The sequence below is a fragment of the Peromyscus maniculatus genome, chromosome 3, assembly GCF_049852395.1.
Source record: "Peromyscus maniculatus bairdii isolate BWxNUB_F1_BW_parent chromosome 3, HU_Pman_BW_mat_3.1, whole genome shotgun sequence".
Lineage (NCBI taxonomy): Eukaryota > Metazoa > Chordata > Mammalia > Rodentia > Cricetidae > Peromyscus > Peromyscus maniculatus.
The window spans coordinates 107038125-107049762 of record NC_134854.1 but is presented as its reverse complement, the minus strand read 5'-3'; the positions used below and the strand labels follow the sequence as shown (position 1 = coordinate 107049762).

Here is an 11638-nt window from a genome sequence, read left to right as displayed (position 1 = left end):
GAGCTCTGCGCTGGGGTGGTCAGCTCTTCCTCTGCAGCAGGGAACTGTCTCCACACTGCCTCCTGGACATCTGGCCTGGCTCCCTGTGGGGCTGTCTGATTCTCAGTCAGACCGGTCCCCAACCCGTGGCTCACAAGCCATGGGGCTGGGGCTTGACCTCTTCAGGACTTCAAAGCAGAAAGACACAGGAAGGAGACTCTTAGTGGCTTTGGAACACACAGGACTTACTGGGCTGGCCCTGCAGTGTCTAAGCACCCCACTGGTCCTCCATGGGATCTTTGCCTCCTTTGATCTTGCCCCGCCTCCTGCTCTCCCTGCTCTCATCAGCATCTCTGTGTCCACTTGTAGCTCAAAAAGCCTAAGGTCACACTTGAGGGGATTCTCTGGGATTGGTCTCTCTGATGTGACAGGTTGTTAGATTCACAAGTGTGCCATGAGTGGGCACAGGCATCATTTATCACAAAGGAGAGGAGGAGAAGCACGAATAAAATGAAGTAAGTGCACACACCTCGTTCTCGGGGTGACTCCATGATCCTTTCCCTTTGGAGTCAGGTTCTTGCAGGAGGCATGGCCTCTCTCTGCAGGAGGCAGGCAGCAGCAACAGAGGTTTCTGAGGCAGTTCATAATTGTTTTCTTGATCCCCTTCCAGCTGTGGCGCCTCCGTGTTCGGGAAGAAGCTGGGCCTGCATCTGGGGCTGGCCAGGTGTGATGGCTGCTTCCTGGGTCATGGCCATATCCAGAATGATAACCTCTTCCTGTGTGATGGTCGCTTCCTGGGTCATGATTGCTTCCTGCGTGATGGACTCATCCTAAATCATGGTCCCTTCCTAGGTCAAGGTGGTACCTGGGTGATAGCCTCATCCTGGGCCATGGTCCCTTCCTGGGTCATGGTTGAACCCTGGGTGATGGTCTTTTCCTGCAATGTATCCCAAGGGGAGGAGCCTGTGGAGATGAAATACTGAGATGCCTCTGGGAGCTCCAGAGTTCCTCTTGTGGACTGCAGGAGGACAAGTTGTTGTCTGTGTCACCTGGAGTCTCACTCTGGTGTGACCCAGGAGAGGAGGTGTCCAGAGAGAGAGGTGGCTGGACACTGGCCAAGTGACCACCGAATAACCCGATCTCCGACTGTGTGAAATACTCAATGCTTTCCAGGCTGCTGCTTGTGAAGGAATCAGTCACAGGATAGAACAGGTGGGCTAGATAGGGATGGTGCATCCTCTTTGGCTGGCAGCACAGGGCGGCAGGCATGCTCTGCCTTGTGCCTCCCTGCCTGGCATTCTTCTCATCTTTCTCCTTGGTCTTAGATGGCAAGGTGAAGGTGGGGGGAGCAGGCTCGGTAGCTCTCCCTAAGGACACAGGGAAAGTGTGAAGAGCTGCCAGGTTGAGGTCAAGGCCTGACTGCATGGCTTTCCCGGGTTTCTCCTGGTGATGGTAGCAGTCTCCCCCAGGTGACTGGTGCTGTAGAATTAGGTAAGTGGCCATCACCTAGTTGTATTTCTGGTCTCTCAGAGACTCAACAATTTCTTCAGATTTATACCCCATGACTGTCATGGCCCTGAGAATGCTAGGGCTCGGGTTGCCTGGGAGAGCCTGGGTGGAAGTAGTTGGTGACCGAGCCTCACTGCTCCTGACCATGGGGTGCCTCATGATTTGGCCTATTGTGGGCCTCTGGCCAGGGTTGATGATCAGCAGTTCGACAATGACATTGAAAATGTCCATGGAAACATGTGGAGGCACCCTGAAGTTTTTAGTGAGGATCTGCTGTATCACCCCTGCAACAGAGCTAGCTTTGAAGGGAAAGTGCCCGGTGACCATGAGGAAGAGGAGCACACCTAAACTCCAAATATCAGTGGAGCAGCCATCGTATGCCTCCTTTCCAAAGAGTTCTGGGGCACAGTAGTACAGAGTGCCACAGAAACCACCAAGCTTCTCCTCAGGAATGACCTTAGCAGAAAGGCCAAAATCACACAACTTGGCCTTACCCATGTGGTCGATTAGGATGTTATTGGCCTCTATGTCTCTAAGAACAATAAGGTTATCATGGCAGATATTACTGGGTGAACAGCCTTCGAGCCTCACTCTCCTCTAAGGACCCCAGTTCCAGTATATGATGCAGCAGGTCTCCCTCTGATGCATGCTCCATCACCAGGTAGGTGGTCGCTCTGGTGTGGACCACATGAAACCATTTAATGATGTTGGCATGGTCAAGGGATTTCATGATGCTGATTTCACTGTTGATAAACAAGGCATACTTCTTCTTGTTTCTAAGAATTTTTACAACCATACAGGATACTGTGGACACATGAAAGGCCAATTTGACCTCTGAAAACTGTCCTTGGCCCAGGGTCATCATCATCTTATAGTCGTCAGTCAAGGTCTCCTCAGCAGAGCAGTGGGCCTCCCTGGCCTGCTCCATGGTCAGGTCCTTGTTGATAAGGCTAGAACCAAAGCCTCAATGGGGAATTTTAAACAGTCCAAATCAGGCCCAGGAGACTGTTTACCAACATGAATTCCTATATCCAAAAGGAAAAGAAAGTCAGAGGTACTTTAGACAACCTAACAGGGACTCAATGCTCAAGAACAGAAGAAAGAAAGCACCTCCCAAAGCAGCAGACAGCAGAATAAGACACAGATCGGGTTGGTCGGAATCAACCAGAAACAGAGAATAAAACAAGGGGTCACAGAATCTAAGAGCCGTTTCTTGGGAAGGATAATCATCCTGTTACATGAACTCAATACTCAGTGAGAGAAAAGGCACTAATAAAATCAGATGCAAGAGCAGCTGATAAGACAACAGACACCCCCAAACCCAGAGTGCTTGGGTGGGGAGATGGCTCAGGAGTTCAGAAGACCTGTATGTGGTTCTCAGGACCCAGGTCAGGTGGCTCACAACTGCCCTAACTCCAGCTCTAGGTGAGCCTACACCTCTGGCCTCTGAGGGCATCCATATATATGTGTGCATGTGCTCATGTGGGCACACATGCACAGACATGTGAACACTCACAGGCACTCTACATAACTTAAAATAGTGATAAAGGTCTTTTTGTATGATTTCTTTTCCATGACCTAGAAGGTAAGAAGAGGGCATCAGATCCCCTAGAAGTGGAGTTTCAGGCAGTTAGGGTAGGTCATGGGAGTGCTGGGAGGCAAACCTAGGTCTTCTGTAAGAACAGTGCATGCTCCTACCTGCTGGGCCATCTCTCCAACCTACCCCCCCCCCAAATTAATCTGTTTGTTAAACTCAGAGGGTCCTTCTCATTGATTGGAAAATGCAGATGAAACTGAGAAATTTCTAGATATAAATTCGACTTGAGAAGAGATGATAAACAACAAGATTGAAATATTTATGAAAAATGACTCTGCACAGAAAAGCCCAGGACCAGGTCCTTACTGATGAGTCATTCCAGCCCCTAAAAACAAATGTCAGCGCTCCTCCAAACTGCACAGAATAGAAAGGACTTAACAGTTCCATACTCATAGTGTCCTGGCAAGGACACAATTAAGAAAAAAAAAAAAAAAAAAGAGCCGGGTGGTGGTGGTGCATGCCTTTAATCCCAGCACTCGGGAGGCAGAGGCAGGCGGATCTCTGTGAGTTCGAGGCCAGCCTGGGCTACCAAGTGAGTTCCAGGAAAGGTGCAAAGCCACACAGAGAAACCCTGTCTTGAAAAACCAAAAAAAAAAAAAAAAAGAAAAGAAAAGAAAAAGAAAAAAAGGCTGTTTCCATGATGAATATGGATGTGAAAGTCCTTAATAATAGTACTAATACTTCTCACCAAATTTAACAACACATTAATAAGTCCATACTTGATGGTTAAAACACACTCACAAGGATCCTTGCAAGGATTGCTCTGCATGCTTAGAGGACAAACAACACAATATAGAAACGGTATGAAGGGCAAGAGTGCCACAGTCAAGCCATGGGAAGCCATCCAGAATGAAACTGGGGCTCTCAACAAGGACAGACTGGAGCAGATACTTTACCTGGAAAAGCCAGTCCTTCAAATGTGCCGCTTATTTTCTCTCCTATGTGGGATTTGGGAGCAGGAGGGGGTCGTCCACTTAAAAAGGGGCTACTAGGAAAGTGGAGGGGGAAGTGGGAGAAGAAAGCATAACAGCACAGGTTAATCACATGATTAATGTGATCAAAATGCATTATAGGTGTTCCTGTGATTGTCATAACTAAATCGCTTCTATGTGCCATATTCTGTACCAAGAAAAGGCTTGAAATAGGAGAAATAAATCAAGGAAAACATGACAAAAATAAGTGAGGAGGTAAAGACAAACACAGAGGGGCTGGAGAGATGATTTAGTGTTTCAGAGCACCTCCTGCTCTTTCATAGAACCCCGGTTAGGTCCCCAACAGCCACATGGTGGCTCACAACCACCTGTTACTTGAGTTTCAGCTCATCTGTCTTAACAAGGACCCTTCCACTTTAATAATAAAACAAAATAATAAAATAATAAGGAGTCATAAGAATGACAATGGCTCCAGAGCATTGGCCCTGCCTCGGTTACAGACTGATAGTCTCCCCTTAGTAGGTGGATAGTGTTTTGTTCTTCATTGGGACCCAGCCTTCTGTGACAAGTTTGTAATAACTCATCATGTCTACACTCAAAGAATTCAACTTATTTTCTTTAAACTCAGATTGATAGGTCCTATAGGAGGACAGATCCTGACTACATTGGGATGTTGTGAGAAAATACTGTTTTCCATGGTACCCCAGGACTAGGATTAACATCTGTGGGGCTGAGAGAAAGTTGACACCATTTGTCACATGGTCCCCATTGTTCCTGAGACTTCTCACCAAAGTTCAGAATTCCAGAAGACAGTGGCCTGGTACGTTCAAAATGATCAAGAAAGTACTTGTCAGCCAGAACCCTATAGACAACGTATGTAGGAGATGGAGTCATATCCTGGCACCCTAGCCCTTATGCTCTCAAACAAAATGCCTTAGTTTGTCCCTTATAAACAACAGAAATCGGTTGCTTGTGTGTCTGGACATTGGCAAAGCAAGATCAAGATACCAACAGATTGAGTGTGTAACAGGGCTGCTTTCTAACTCTAATTGGTACTTCATATGTATTCTCACATGGTCAAGGAAAAGCATGAACTCAGTCTATCAAGCCCTTTTCTAGAGGCCACATGTTCTGCTGTGTGGCAAGTTTTTAGTGCTTGTGAGTCCCCAGATCTTAATACTCTTGTTTTGTGACTGACACTTCAACCGAGACTGGCAGGACACAGACACAATCTCACACTTATACACACGCACACACACTACACACACACACACACACACACACACACACGCACACACACACACACACACACACACACGCACACACGCACACACCTCACAATTAGACATGATACAACTCGCTGTATCCAGCCTGAGAGGAGTCCTTCAGGGCAGCTGATGTACATTATATAGGAGCTCAATGGGAAAAAACAGGAAAGTGTTATGGGATATTTGATGGCACTGAGAAACTCAGAGACTGGTAATAAAATTAACCTTGGGTCAGGGGGTGGAGCCAGGAACTAGTTGACAAGAATTAGCCACAGAGAGGAAGGAGGAGCCAGGAATATGGATAGAGAGATGCACAGGAAGGAGGAGGGAGGGACTTAGAGATTTGGGTCTTTTGGTTTGGGGCGAGTGTAGAGAAACTTTTCTCCTTGGGTCTCTGGCCAAAAAGGAAGGTCTTCTGGTTGCTTCTCAGCCTCTGTCATCTAGCAGGTTTAGGTTTTCTCCCCAACATCTGATTCCTGAGTCCCTTATTGGTAAATAGAACAATAGCCTTAGTTAAAACTTACATTTGAGGGCTGTGGCTGAGCTGGTACCAGTGGGACCAGAATCCCGCTAGGCCTCAATCTGTATGGTGGGGTGCTGCCTCTGGGGCCTCAGGGCACCGATGGTAGTTAAAATATCAGTAGATTCAGGCGAGGCCACTAAACTGACAGAGAAACAACCAAGTCTCATAAAGGTGAGCACATGGCAATTATTAAAGCTAGGAGAGTGGAGGCAGGAGAAATAGCAATTCAGGTCATCTTTGGCTCCACAGTGGTCTTGACTCCAGCCTGTGCTACAGGAGACCCTGTCTCACCAAACCAAAAAGCAAAAGCAAAGAGAAGAGCAAGGACTGCATTGGATTTGTACATGATCATGGTTCCCACTGCTTCAGAAATATCGTTTGCTGTGAGACACAGGACATGGACCCAGTGAGTGTGACATCAACAACTGAGGTGGGAGGGCTGTGGGCAGCCTTTTCCATGTTCTTGAGGCTACGCTGCTGTCACCTCCCATCAGAAGTCATTGGTTCTGCACATTAGATGGACCTCACAGGACCCACCCAGAACCAGCTATGCGACATGAGCCAAAGAAACTGGATGGAAGTTTACAAGAGGTCAAGAAGGATGTTTTCTGTCAAGAAAACGTTCACACCACCTGAAGGCATCATGTGTCTACACATTCCACACTTAAGCACTGGGAGACATGGGTACTGTCCAGCAAAGTCCTACTTGTCAGTTCTATATCAGGTATTAGGTTCCTGAAAGCCACAGAGGATAGGCCCTCCCTCATCAACACTTGGGAAATCCAGAAAGGAGACTGAAGGGTTTTGGTGTTGGACCATGAAGGTCCTGCTACCCACCACCTCTCCTCAGAGATGAAAAGATTAAGATTGGAGGTGGTGGCACGTGCCTTTAATGCCAGTACTTGGGAGGCAGAGGCAGGCAGACCTCTGTGAGATCAAGACCAGCCTGGTCTACAGAAAGAATTCCAGGACAGGCACCAAAACTACACAGAGAAACCCTGTCTCAAAAAACAAAACAAAACAAAACAGAAAAAACCACTCCCCCCAAAAAAATGCCGGTCTGTGGTGGTGCACACCTTTAATCCCAGCACTCAGGAGGCAGAGATGGATCTCTGTGAGTTCAAGGCCAGCATGGTCTCCAGCATAGTCTACAGAGTAAGATCCAGGACAGGCACCAAAACTATGCAGAGAAACCCTGTCTCAAACAAACAAACAAATAAACAAAGAAAAGAAAAAAGGAAAGAAAAGAAAAAACACCCCCCCCAAAAAAAAACAAAAACAAAAAAAGAAAGAAGAAAGACCATCCAGTGTGGCCTTTCAGTCCTTAGACTAGGAGTCCACAAAACATAGAAAGGAAGGTCCTGAAATAAAAAGAGAAGCACCAGAGACTTGGAGTCAGTAGGCAGGAGTTAGTGAGATGAGAGGAATGTGTTCAAAGTTCATGGATATGTATGGAAATATCACTGTGAGATTACTTACTCATGATGTGCAGTTAATACAAACTAATGCATGTTTTTTAATTGTGGAAAAGGGTAAATCAAAGTGAAACTGACAGATCAAGAAAGAATACAAAAATAAAAGTAGGAGATTATAAAGAAAAATAAGAGTAAGGACAATCATTCCTGAAACCAATAAGTGAATAATTAAACAGAAAAGCTGCAAAAGCCATGGCCTCAGAAGGGAACTCTGCTGAGGTTCAACAGCTGTGCAGAGTCCTCATGAAGCTCACCAGTGTGGAGATCCACCAACCAACAGCTACCACACTGTATGGACAGAAACCAGGCCTAGTGAGTTCTGTATATGGCCAGGTATCTATCATTTTTCACAATGGCTCCTTGTGACTTCGCAGCAAAAGATGAACTAACCATGTCTGGGCACAAATCATGCTGATTTCCTCAGTTTCTGCATTCAAGGACTGGGAAGGCATGTTAGCAGGAAAGGCAGGTACTTAGGGCAGTAGGGACCTGAGGAGGCTGGTTGCATCCAGTTCTCCCTTGTTGCCAGTGACCGACTTTTTCTGGCAAGGCCCCCATTCCTAAGATCCACACCTTCCCCAAATAGTGACTCCTATTCAAACCCATGATTATTTGTGGGACATCTGCTATCAAAACCATAGGAAGGATGCTTTCCACTTTAATAATAATAGAGGGAATGGTGGTATGCTAGCAACAGGCTCCAGAGTGTTGTCCTTCAGTGGGTTGTGGACACTGATATTCATCTATTAGTGGACAGGCAGCATGGTTCCTTTTTTGCTTGCTCCCTAACACTTTAATAACTATCTAATTTTTTTTTTTTTTTTGGTTTTTCGAGACAGGGTTTCTCTGTGTAGCTTTGTGCCTTTCCTGGAACTCACTTGGTAGCCCAGGCTGGCCTCAAACTCACGGAGATCTGCCTGGCTCTACCTCTCGAGTGCTGGGATTAAAGGCGTGTGCCACCGCTGAGTAGTACTCCATTGTGTATATGTACCACGTTTTATTTATCCATCCTTCAGTTGAAGGGCATCTAGGTTGTTTCCAGGTTCTGGCTATTACAAACGATGCTGGTATGAACATAGCTGAGCATGTGCCCTTGTGGTATGATTGAGCATTCCTTGGGAATATGCCTAAGAGTTGTATAGCTGGGTCTTGGGGGAGGTTGATTCCCAATTTTCTAAGAAAGCACCATATTGATTTCCAAAGTGGCTGTACAAAGCTTGCATTCTCACCAACAGTGGAGGAAAGTTCCCCTTGCTCCACATCCTTTCCAGCATAAGCTGTGTTCAGTGTTTTTGATCTTAGCCATTCTGATGGGTGTAAGGTGGTATCTCAGAGTCGTTTTGATTTGCATTTCCCAGATGATTAGGGATGTTGAGCAATTCCTTAAATGTCTTTCAGCCATTTGAGCTTCCTCTGTTGAGAATTCTCTGTTTAGCTCTATAGCCCATTTCTTAATTGGACTGTTGGGCATTTTGATGTCTAATTTCTTGAGTTCTTTATATATTCTGGATATCAGCCTTCTGTCAGATGTGGGGTTGGTGAAGATCTTTTCCTATTCTGTAGGCTGTCGCTCTGTGTTGTTGACTGTGTCCTTTGCTCTACAAAAGCATCTCAGTTTCAAGAGCTCCCATTGATTAATTGTTTCTCTCAGTGTCTGTGCTACTGGTGTTGTATTTAGGAAGTGATCTCTGGTGCCAGTGGGTTCAAGACTACTTCCTACTTTCTCTTCTTCTATCAGGTTCAGTTTGGGAGGCCCCCACGCAATGGGACCGAGACCTGTCCTTAGTGCATGAGCTGGCCTTTTGGAGCTTGGGGCCTATTCTGGGACACTTTGCTCAGCCTGGGTGAAGGGAGGAGGGGACTGGACCTGCCTCGACTGAGTCTTCCAGGGTGAGCTGAATCCCCAGGGGAGTCCTTGCCCTGGAGGAGATGGGAATGAGGGGTGAATTGAGGGGAGGGCAAAGAGGGGGGCGGGAGGAGGGAGGACAGGTGAATCTGTGGCTGATATGTAAAATTAAATTAAATTACAAAATTAAAAAGAAAGAAAGAAACAAGAAAGGAAGGAAGGAAGGAAGGAAGGAAGGAAGGAAGGAAGGAAGGAAGGAAGGAAGGAAGGAAGGCGTGTGCCACCACTGCCTGGCCATAACTATCTACTTATAAAGCTCATCCTATACACACTAAAGAAAGTCAATTCCCTACTCATTAGACTCAGATTATTGAGAAATGGATGGTGGTCTCTGGTTGACGTTGGGATGCTGTGATGGCTAATCTTGTCAACTTGAGAATATTAGGAATTAACTGAAACCCAGGCAGTTGGGCACACCTGAGAGGAATTTTCCTTGGTTGAATTATTTGAGGTGGAGACTCTCCCTAAATCTGGATCATATGAGTCAGCAGATCCACCCTACATCTGGGCCACACCTCCAGCGGGCAGAAGGAAGCTTGTACTTTTTCTGCCTGCTTGCTCTGACTCTCACTGGTAAGCTCATCTAGTCTGAGCCTTCCTTAGCTAGTGTTAGAGCCTGCTTCTTCTGGATTCCAATGTGGATTGAAAACCAGAAACTCTTTAGGATCTTCCTGGGACTCCAGCACCAGATTGGGTCTGGTAAGTCACCCAGTGTCTTTGTTATTGTTCTGTTGCTGTGAAGAGACACTTTGACCAAGGAAGTTTGTAAAAGAAAAGCGTTTAACTGGGGTCTTGCTTATAGTTTCAGAGGGTTGGCCCATGACTGTCATGGCAGGGAATATGGAAGCAGGCAGGCATGGCGCTAAGGCAGCAGTTAAGAGCTTACATTCTGATCTGACAGGACAGGGACAGAGAGAGAGAGAGAGAGAGAGGTGTTGAGCCTGGCCTGTGCTTTTGAAACCTCAAAGCCCATCCTCAGTGATATACCTCTTCCAACAAAGCCACTCCAACAATGCCACACCTCCTAATCCTTACTAAACAATAACTTGGAACCAAATACAAAAACTCAAACATATGAGTCCCTGATGGGCACCTGCGCTCTCATCCAAATAATCATTCTTAGTATCCCAGTGAGTTAATAGTTGATATATTTAAAATGAGCAGGAGAAACAAAGTTGTGGTGGTGGTCCCCTGTTTAATCCTAGCACTTGGGAGGCAGAGGTTGTCAGATCTCTGAGTTTAAGGACAGCCTAGTTTACAGAGTTAGTTTCAGGACAGCCAGGGCTACACAGAGAGACACTGTCTTGAAAAACAAAAACAAACAAACAAAAAAGTCAACCAGAGTTATATATACAGCAAATCATCCTTCCCATAGCTGTGGGTGATGGAGCCATATCCCAGCATTCTGTTTTCTTCCTGATCTCCAAAAATTCCTGAGTTTTGGTAAGTTATAAAAAAAAATAGAAATTGATTACTTGTGCTTTTGGAGATTGGCAAGTCAAGATTAAGGCACCAGCAGATTGTGGGTGGAGTTGGGGCTGCTTTCTCCATCGACTGTTGGTCTGTGTTGTGTTTTCCCACATGGTAAAGAGAGGAATTGAATTCAGTGCTTCAAGATCTTTTTAAAGACTGCATATTCTGACTCTTCAAAAACTAGCCTCATGTGAATGTAATGTTTTCCCCTTTAAGGCCCAAATCTCCCTCAAAAGTTTCAATTCCTGTGTCTTAATGCTAACCCCAAACATAGGAAGCCTTTCTATTCACTGCAAGGATGCTCCTTATCTTAGAAACCCACCCATAAAGCAACCGAGGAAATTCCTGGTCATGGAGGAACTTCTGGAATCTGGATTTCCCAGCTTAGCATGATAGCTAAATTCCTATGTAAGGCCTTTAAGGAACCTGAGGATGAACCATTAGCTGGAACCCCAGAAACTGACACAGGCCATAAACCTCCTAAAACAAGCATATCCCTGAATCCTAGTGTTGGCAACCTGACCCTACTAAACCCTTTCTAGCCCTGGGAGTTTATTATTTTAATTTATTTTTAGTTTATGTGTGTGAGTTGTCAGGTCCAAGGAAAACTCCATTTTTCCAAATTCCAGAAGAGACAAATGTCTATCTGTAGTGCCTATTAGCATACCAAAGTGCATGCTGGCCTTCAGGGTCCCCCAGTATCGTAAGTACCTGTTACACATTTCAAAGTCCACGCATCCTCCTAGCCTCTTTCACCTCCTCCCCTTCCTTATACTCCTTCCAGCTCATGGGCTTCCTTCCCCTCAGCTACTCATTCTCCTTATAACCCTGATATTTTGCCCCTTCTCTGTCTCCCTCTTCCTCCTCTCTCTGCTTTCTTACACTCTCCCTCTTTGGTTTTTCTTTTCTTTCTTTTCTCCTGCTTCTGGACAGGTCCTGTCTGCTGGCCATGTTCAATCTACTACTTTCTCCTTCT

General features: G+C 46.0%; 1 pseudogene; it reads right to left on the bottom strand.

Annotated features, from left to right (window-relative positions):
• Positions 1-1081: 1081 nt before the first annotated feature.
• LOC102902948 (sperm motility kinase X pseudogene) lies at positions 1082-3212 on the bottom strand (annotated as a pseudogene).
• Positions 3213-11638: the final 8426 nt, after the last annotated feature.